Below are 9,330 nucleotides of genomic sequence, written 5' to 3'. Positions count from 1 at the left end.
TGAACAAAATTGTAGTAATGATAACCTGATATTTGTGGTGATGGGATGGGAAGATCCTATTGACAGAATACTTAAGTAACTCAAATATTACACAACAGTTGACATTCATTCTCTGACCTCTGCATACCCACATGTACCTGTATGCATTCCCCATACAAATATATGTGCACATACATACATACATACATACATACATACATACATACATCATACATACACATACACACACACACACACACACACACACACACACACACACAGAGAGAGAGAGAGAGAGAGAGAGAGAGAGAGAGAGAGAGAGAGAGAGAGTCCATTTATTCTTGATTTTATTCTAAAACATCGCACAATCTTTTCCCAAGGACCAACTACACTCAGCATTTGATTTTGATCAGTTCTTGAAATGAGCAGATGCCCCAGTCAAATGATTGTTAATCTCCTCCATCTCATAGCTCAACCAAATCCTGCTTAGTAGTACACATGACAATCATGGTGACATTAGTCAGTCACCCAGTCATGCCACTACACATTTAGTTGCCTAAAGCTCTTTGTAATGAAACTTAAGCATTCTGGTCACATCATCAGGCTGGTGGTGGTAATGTGCCCACGCTCGTCTTCGTCTTCCATCCTTGAACACTTCCATGTGCTACAGTCACACTACACAACTCTAAACCCCCTCATTACGTCATGTTCAGTCATGATTTTCCAAAGACAGTGTCAGGGAAGTGGCCCTGGCCTTATAATCTTTCTATTCTAGGAGTTTCCTTCAAAACTAGGCATCAATACCATTCATCTCTGTGGGGAGTTCATCTCTTCCCCTCCCCAGCTATATTACAAAGCCACTATGCTCCTCTAGCTGCCAGATTGTGTCCCCAGCCTAGATCTTTGTATACTGTGCACCTTGAAAACACGAGGTATTCTGTGCATTAAATGTATAGAGATAGATAGATCAATAGATATAGATATTGCTGGGCCTTCAATGGTTCCTAATGAAAAGGATACTGACTGGTTGAAAACTAAAACCAAAAGACTGAGGGAGCTTAACAAAACCAGAACTTAGTAAGCAATTGAGACCTTCTTACCAGAACTCTTTCTGCGTCCTGACAGGTCATCTGACAAAACCCACTGGACCCCTTCCTCGCCCTCATTGTTTGGTCTTCCTTCTCTGTTGCATGGTTCATTCATTCACTAAAGGTCTTGTCTGGAATTAAAGCAAGTTCCCACAAGGAGAGAAATCCAGTGAGAAAACGTACTTTAATGATCTCTTCTCTGGCTTGGAAATCTATTACAGTGTAAGCAACCTTATTCACAAACTGAAAAAAAAAAGGATCACATCCATATGTGAACTACAGGATGTCTCTTGGTCTGTCACTTCCCAGCATCAAGGAGAGGACTTTTATGACTGTGATGGTAATTTTTGTTTGTCAACTTGACTACATCTGTAATTAACTAAAACCCAAATGACTGGGTACACTTGTGAGGGATTTGTTTTTCCTTAACTAGATCATTTGAAGTGGAAAGGCCCACTTCTAATCCAGATCTTTGAGGTAGGAAGAGCCGCCTTTAATCCAGATCTTTTGAGGTGAGAAGATGCACGTGGAAGAAGAAATCTTTCTCTCCTCCTGCTCGCTCTTGCTCTCACTAGCAATCCCACTCTTTCTCCGGCAGCAGAACCTACTTCTTCAGGATTCCAGCATGTACTGAAGACCAGCTGAGACATTTAGCCTTGTGGACTGAAAAACTACTGGATTCTTGAATATTCCATTGCTAGACAGTCATTATTGACCTAGCTGGACCACAGTCAGTAAGCCATTATAATATCTCATATGCTTATATATGTCTGTGTATGTACATTATATATGTGTGTATATGTTTATATATACATATATATGTGTATATATGGAGAGAGAGAGAGAGCAGGGGGAAGGGAAGAAGGGAGGGAGGAGGGGGGAGATTCATTCTATAAGTTCTGCTCCTCTAGCGCGGTGCTCTCAGTCTTCCTAACGCAGCGACCCTTTAATACAGTTTCTCAGGTTGTGGTGACTACCAACCATAAAATTATTTCATTACTATCTCATAACTGTGACTTTGCTACTGTTATTCATTGTAATGGACTGTAAATATCTGATATGGAGGATATCTGATATGTGACCACTTAGAGTCAAGACCCACAGGTTGAGAACCACTGCTCTAGAGACCCTCTCACTCCACTTGACTAATACAATGGTAATCTTACAAAACAGTTTTGATTTTCAAATGTCAGAAATTTGACCCAGAATGACTAGATAGCCAGCCCAGCTCACAAACACTGCCCCCATACTTTCTGACATCCCAGTTTGAAGCCCCACTTACATCACACCATTTCCTTTCAGAACCCAGTTTACTAACTCCATAGGCTGACAAGGGGAACAGAAGGCAAAGAAAGGTTTGAGCCCTGGTTTTTGCAGTGATACACATCAGCTGAGCCATTTATGGGAAAGGAGAAAAAGCAACGGTAAACACTGAATGGCTAATTGAAAGAAGCGGGGAATTTTACTTTACTTGATAATTTAAAAAAGCTACTACTTCCTAATGCATTTTTCATTCGCCCTTTCTTCTACATGCATCTCTTTTTGTTCATTTATCCCTTTTGCTTTTTAAACCATGCTATACATTTCATACTTTATCCCAATTAATGTTATAATATGCAAAAATGTTATGATATGCAATGTTTAATAATAGTGCAAAGGCCTTTGAGGCATCTCCAACTTAGATAGCTAATGCCAAAGCATAAATTACCTATTTCTATCACCTTGGCCAGTAATAGAGATCAAGAACTTTTCTAAATTTCATCATTCTTGTTTTGATTCACATATCATTATTAGTATGACTATTTTTGTGTGAGCGTGAGCACACGTGTGTGTGTGTGTGTGTGTGTGTGTGTGTGTGTGTGTGTGTGTGTGTGTGTCCATGCATGCGTTTGTGTGCAGGCACAAGCTCCAGAGAAGGCAATCATGTATCCTGTCCTGTCACTTTCCACCTTATTCCCTTGAAACAGGGCCTTTACTGAACCTGGAGCTAAGCTGGCAGCCAGCATGTCCAATGACCCTTCTGTCTCCGACGCCTCCTCCCCATCTCCAACTCCAGGGTTACAGGTGTTCACACAAGCATGCCTAGCACTTTTGCCCACTCTGCCACTCTCCAGCATTTAATTCACATTGGTTTAACCACTACTTTTACTGAACAGCAGCCTATGCTTTTCTTTTTTTTCCCCTTTATTAATTTATTCTTGTTACATCTCAATGGTTATCCCATCCCTTGTATCCTCCCATTCTTCCCTCCCTCCCATTTTCCCCTTATTCCCCTCCCCTATGACTGTTCCTGAGGGAGATTACCTCCCTCTGTATATGCTCATAGGGTATCAAGTCTCTTCTTGGTAACCTGCTGTCCTTCCTCTGAGTGCCACCAGGTCTCCTCCTCCAGGGGACATGGTCAAAGGTGAGGCATGGCTCAGAGGTTTAAGAGCACTGACTACTCTTCCTGAGGTCCTGAGTTCAATCCCCAGCACCTCTACTGGCCTTGCAGGTAGAGCACTGTATACATAATAAACAAACAACAACAACAACAACAAAAGCCTATGCTTTTCTATGTAGTGTCTTCTCTTTAGAAAATCATTAATGTGGTGGAAATTAGAGTATGCTCAGTATTGGCCAATTTCAGCCTCTCAGATGACAATCTTGAAATTTCTTACCAAATATCTGTGGGAACTAGTAGAAGAAAAAAAGAGGTTTTTACCATTTGCATATTTATGATTTTATATTTGATGAAATACACAATCAACACCTTCATAAACATTACATTATGATAGAATTATAATATATAAATATACGGGCTTAGAGTACAGCATCCCTGCATGGTTCAGCTACGTATCCATGATGTAGATGTAGCAAATTTCATACTTATATTGCAAATACCTTCTGGAAGTGGGAATCAGAATCATCATAATGGAGAATAATTACTTGGAGGGAAAATTAAATTAGGAAAGATGTCAGCTTCTGCATGGTGGTGGGTGTATGCATGTTCTCTTGTGAGTATGTGTGTAGTAGAGATCCTCATTGGGTGACTTATTTTTTGAGACAGGGCCTCTCACTAAACCATCAACTCGGCTAGAACATCTGGGCAATAAAATCCACGCATCCACCTATTTCTGCCTTACCAACACTGGGGTTACAGGCACGTGCTGACACACCTGGATTTTTATGTAGCTTCTGGAGAGTCAAACTCAGGCCTCATGCTTGCTTGGCAAGTGCTTTCCTGACTGAATCATCTCCTTGGCCAGATCTCTCTCTGTCTGTCTGTCTGTCTGTCTGTCTGTCTGTCTGTCTGTCTCTCTCTCTCCCTCCCTCTCTCTCTCTCTCTCTCTCTCTCTCTCTCTCTCTCTCTCTCTCTGTCTCTCTCTCTCTGTGTGTGTGTGTCTTTGTCTCTGTCTGTCTGTCTCTCTCTCTCTCTCCCTCTTTCTCTCTCTCCCTCTCTCTCTCTCTGTCTCTCTCTGTCTGTCTCTCTCTGTGTCTTTGTCTGTCTCTGTCTGTCTCTCTGTTTCTCTGTCTCTGTCTGTCTCTCTCTCATTATATTTTCATGTAATTGGACTATTTGAATGTGTCATATATTCCATCATTGTAATGAAACTGAAAAGTAAGTCTACCCTCCATCATGGACATTAACTATCCACAAATGGTAGCAAAACAGGATTTTCTCTGAAGGGGAGAAACATTCCTGATATCGGTCATGTAAGCTTTCCATACTAAGCAACATTTTAGTCCTCTACAGATGCCCATCACCTGTTCTGCATTTATTTCAGTGCAGATACTACACAGAGCTGGCCTAAATTCCACAAATCAGAAATTCAGAGCCATAAGAAAGTTTCCAACACACTGAATAAGTAGCGGCTTCTCAGGTTGCTCACACGTGTATCTGAATCAGAGGTTCCGACAGGCTACTCCTCCAGGTTATTAATTTAATTGCTCTCTTCACTTACATGTTTTACTGGTTTGCTATAATGCATACAGCCAGATACAGCACTGTGTAGGGTGAGGTCCTAAATCTGTCTGTGCTTCCTCTCCTCCCTTTCAGTGTGGATTCTTCTTTCCTCTCTTGTCTGTCAGACTGCAAAGTTTTCAGAAACCAACTACAGGATGCTCTTTAGTGTTCAGTCTTATATGTGTGAGTGAGGCCTTCTCATTTCAAGTTCTTTTGAAACGTTACCCAAAAGCTAGTTTTCCACAGTTGTAACATGAATGTGTGGAGGCCTGGATATAGCACATGGTTACAGGCTTCTGAGGAGAAGAGACAGAATTTGGGGAAAATAGTTTGTGGACTTAGAGCATGTGTTGTATTTAGATCATTGCAATCTCTGCCCATACATTATTGCATTCAACTGCTTATTTGCATAAAGAGGTTGCCAACACTTGCACTGGAGAGTTTTAGAGAGTCAAATAAAAAAAATGTGAACACACTGTGGCCACAAAAATCCTTCCAAAGAAAGGTTTAAGTTGTTATTTGTTGTTAACTTCTTCTTCCCTCTGTCTTCCCTCAGTTCAGATCCTTAGATCAAGTATAGAAGACAGTTTCAGAAACTTCAGTCAAAATTCAGAGAGAAAAGTAAGCTCAGGGTCATTTTAAAAATCAAGTAGTGGCGCTGGGGAGATGACTCAGTGCAAGTGTTTGCAACGTGAGCACGAGGGCATGAGCTCAGCTCTCTGGCACCTGTGTTAAAAGATGAACATCCAACATGAGGGGAGCAGACTGGGCAGCCTTGCAAAAGCCGGGAGCTCCAGATCCAGGGAAAGAACCCAACTCAACAAAAAGAATAGCAACTGGGGAAGATCCTAGCATTGACCTCTGCCTTCCACAGGCACATGTGTTCATGCACACATGCACACAAGCACACATGCATGCATAACACATGCACATGCATGGACACACACACACCTTACTTCACACATATATAACACACACACTTTTCAAAGAGATTATTTTGCTGCCTTATAACATAAGAACAAATATAAAATTTGTATTTGGCAAGAAAAAAAAAGTTATCAACAATAGAGAAAAACTTACTTGTGTGGCCAAGTTGAAACTTGAAAGACTTAACTGAGGTACGATTTGATCCCCTTGCTTAATGTTTGAGATCTTCTGAAGCTCCAGGTGTAGTTTTGGTCTCTGACTAGAAGGGCAGTTCCTAACACGCAAGTACTACACCCTCATCTCACTTATAGCTCCCCTGCATCCTGGCCCCTGCTTTCCTGCCTCTCTGGGGTCAGAAGTAAGAAGACGATTAGGGAAATATATGGCTGTTCATCCTCCCTAAAGATTCCACCTCCGACAGCCCAATGTTTGACTTCTTGGAAGAAGTCACTAAATAGATGACCAACCAGAACAGGAACACTGTCGTCACTCTACTTTCTTTCCTGAACCAGAATAGGTTAAGGTGTCTTCCACGGGTGTCTAAAATGAAGACTCAACTCTTAAAATAAAAACAATCTCTTCCACCTCATAGCTGGAATAAGTTGGCACTGAGCCAGTAATTTAAACACCAGAGTCCTCTGAGGCACTGTCTTGGCCATAGCCCAGGTGTGTTAATTCAGAGAGGTGGACACAGTGTGGAAGGGCCTGTGACTCCAGATTTCCCAGATTTGCACAGTCCCACTTTACCATCCACATAAAAAGTTCAGTACCCAACTCAGCTGCCTATGGGTTCGCTCTCACCCAGATCTCAGGTTTTCCCTTTGGACAAATAATTCAACCTGCATCCCTGTATCATGAAGCAAGCCCTTAGCACACACCTAATCTTCGGGTGCCCACACTTCAAGCTGGCAAAACAATAATAAATAAATGTTTGCGTATGAGCTATTTCAAACTAGTATTCTTGTTGTACCATCTCAGGTAAACTAAGAATATACATTGCACATACATTCAAACTGCCGAAACTAGTCATGGTGGTACACATGCTGGCAATGATGTACAGCAACAGAATCTCTTAAACCACTGCTAGTTAGAGTGAATATTTGTTCAGTCACTTTTTAAAGCAATTAAGCATACCTTGCAATAACAACAATTTCACACCTAACTGCACATGCCAGAGAACCTTTCCTCACATAAGAGAAGGCTATAACATCTATATATTAGAGAGAGAGAGAGAGAGAGAGAGAGAGAGAGAGAGAGAGAGAGAGAGAGAGAGAAACAACTAAGACACACAAGAAAATGGAAAAATAATTATACAATATATTGACTCAAAATTTTATTATATAACAATAAATGATGAAATATATTAAGTGAAAATTGCAAGTCACAAGACTGTATATATTTTATATTTTATAAAATTAGGGACAGGAAAAACCAACATGTTAGTTACATATATATTTAAGCTATTTTATTTGTAATATTTTATTGTACTTATTTATTTATTCTGGGTATGTGTATGTATATACAAGGCCAGAAACTAACAAGGACCATGGAAGGGAAGTAGAAGAAAGGGGGGTAAAAAGCATGGAACAGAAGGGGTTAAATAAGATGGGAGATGGAAGGGCAAAGTGGAGGAGGGAATATGAGGAGGGAAGCCTTAACATTAAGGACATTTTAAAATGCCATATGGAAATGGACTACTGTAAAAGCTTCTTAAAATACATGTATCATCTACATACATATACATATACATATACATATACATATACATATACATATACATATACATATACATATACCAAAAGAGTTTAAAAGGAGTCACCCTATAAGGAGGTGGCCTTGCCTCTCACAGGCACCACTGGTTATCAAATAAACCAATTGCTGGTATGCGTTACCACCTTCTGAAGTCCCGTAGGCCCCACCCCAAGCATTGCAAGTCATTGTCGCCGCTATTAGTTATGCACCAGAACTTATTGCTAAAGGCACTGCACACTTGTGTCATGGAATGTGGAGAATTTGTACTGGCGTGGGAGCTTGGTCCCTGGAAGCTAGCTTTTATAGAGTGCTATGCACTCTAACTGCGGGGAAACTGTAACAGTCTCTCTCAGCTGTGAGCCCTGAAAGCTACAGTAACAACTAGCCTTGCAACACTTGCCCACTGGTGCCACAATGGCATGGATGCTATGAGAGTAGCCAACCACCTTCTGCTTGGACTTAATGTCTACTCCATAAGCTGGAACACACTCCTGGCACCAGCAACATAGTAAAAAAAAAATGGCTAGGTAGGTCATAGGCCTTAAGGAAGAACCTCTTAATGTTAACCTGCTAAGCGGGCATAGTATTAGAGGACTCCTTAACTACTTCTTCTTATCCTCACAGATTAGTACATTTCTCACTCCTCATTGGAGAAGCTACTTTGTACAGCTGTGGCACTCATCTCTTGGAAGTAACCAATAGCCTCTAATTTGACTTAGTACCTATGGGCTCAACAAGAGGGAATTGGTGCCTGGTGCTGGAAATCTAGCCAGCTACCCAGGGCTAGTGAAACCATGCATCTTGGAAAAGAACCTACAGTTACCACTTTACCAAACCAGCCAACATCTAACTACCATTCTACCAACATCTAACTAAACATTCTAAATATTTGTCCTATACCCACAGATGTAAGTGAGGTCCTCATCCCTCAAGAAAGACGCTTCTCTTTGCAGCACAGAGACCATTGCAGAAAACCACACCCAACCAAAATTCAGAGTTGCAAAGTCAAGTCTCAACTGATACATCCAAGGCTCAGGAAATCATTGTAGAAGTGAGGCCTGAAGAATCGTAAAAGCCAGGGAAACAGGGAGCTCGCTATGAGATTGTGTCCTAGAACTGTCAGGAGTTACAGCCAGGAAGTCTCATCATCACAACACAACCCGGAAAAAGATGACACCAATGGACATTCCAACATGGAAGAGGGAAAGCTCGCTGGACATCAACCGTAGACAAGCACTGCAGGCAACTAAGGAAATGCTGAGAGCAAGAGAAATAACCTTTCCCTAGGAAGAGCACACCACTGGATTATCCAAAACCAAGTAGCCCTGAAAACATAAAATTTACATTATACAGCCTGAGAAGGATGTATTTATGCATTTTAGAATTAAAGAAAAAGAGACCACCCATTTAAAAGAGACTTGGGTATGGTGCTAAATGGGAGTGTTTTGGAGGAGGAAACAAAAGGGGTAAAAAATAATTAAAGCAGTGCTAAGACACTATTGTGTAAGATTTCACTTGCTTTTCCACAGCCTTCTACCAACCTGCCTCTGACATTGGACCAGAATAAATCTCCTACAGTTATTGATGTACTCTGAAAACAAGTGTCTTTCTTGCTTGGTTTCTTCCTTCCTTCCTTCC

At 41.1% G+C, this 9,330-nt stretch overlaps 1 pseudogene across 1 annotated transcript in view; it reads right to left on the bottom strand.

Annotated features, from left to right (window-relative positions):
- Nucleotides 1-9,330, bottom strand: part of LOC311593775 (high mobility group protein B2-like) — a 529,125-nt pseudogene that overhangs the window by 176,101 nt on the left and 343,694 nt on the right. The gene's annotated exons all lie outside the window — the stretch shown is intronic.

Source organism: Acomys minous, assembly GCF_964271855.1.
Source record: "Acomys minous genome assembly, chromosome: 3".
Classification (NCBI taxonomy): domain Eukaryota; kingdom Metazoa; phylum Chordata; class Mammalia; order Rodentia; family Muridae; genus Acomys; species Acomys minous.
Note: the sequence above shows the minus strand (reverse complement) of the source record. Positions and strands in the feature narration are given on the sequence as shown.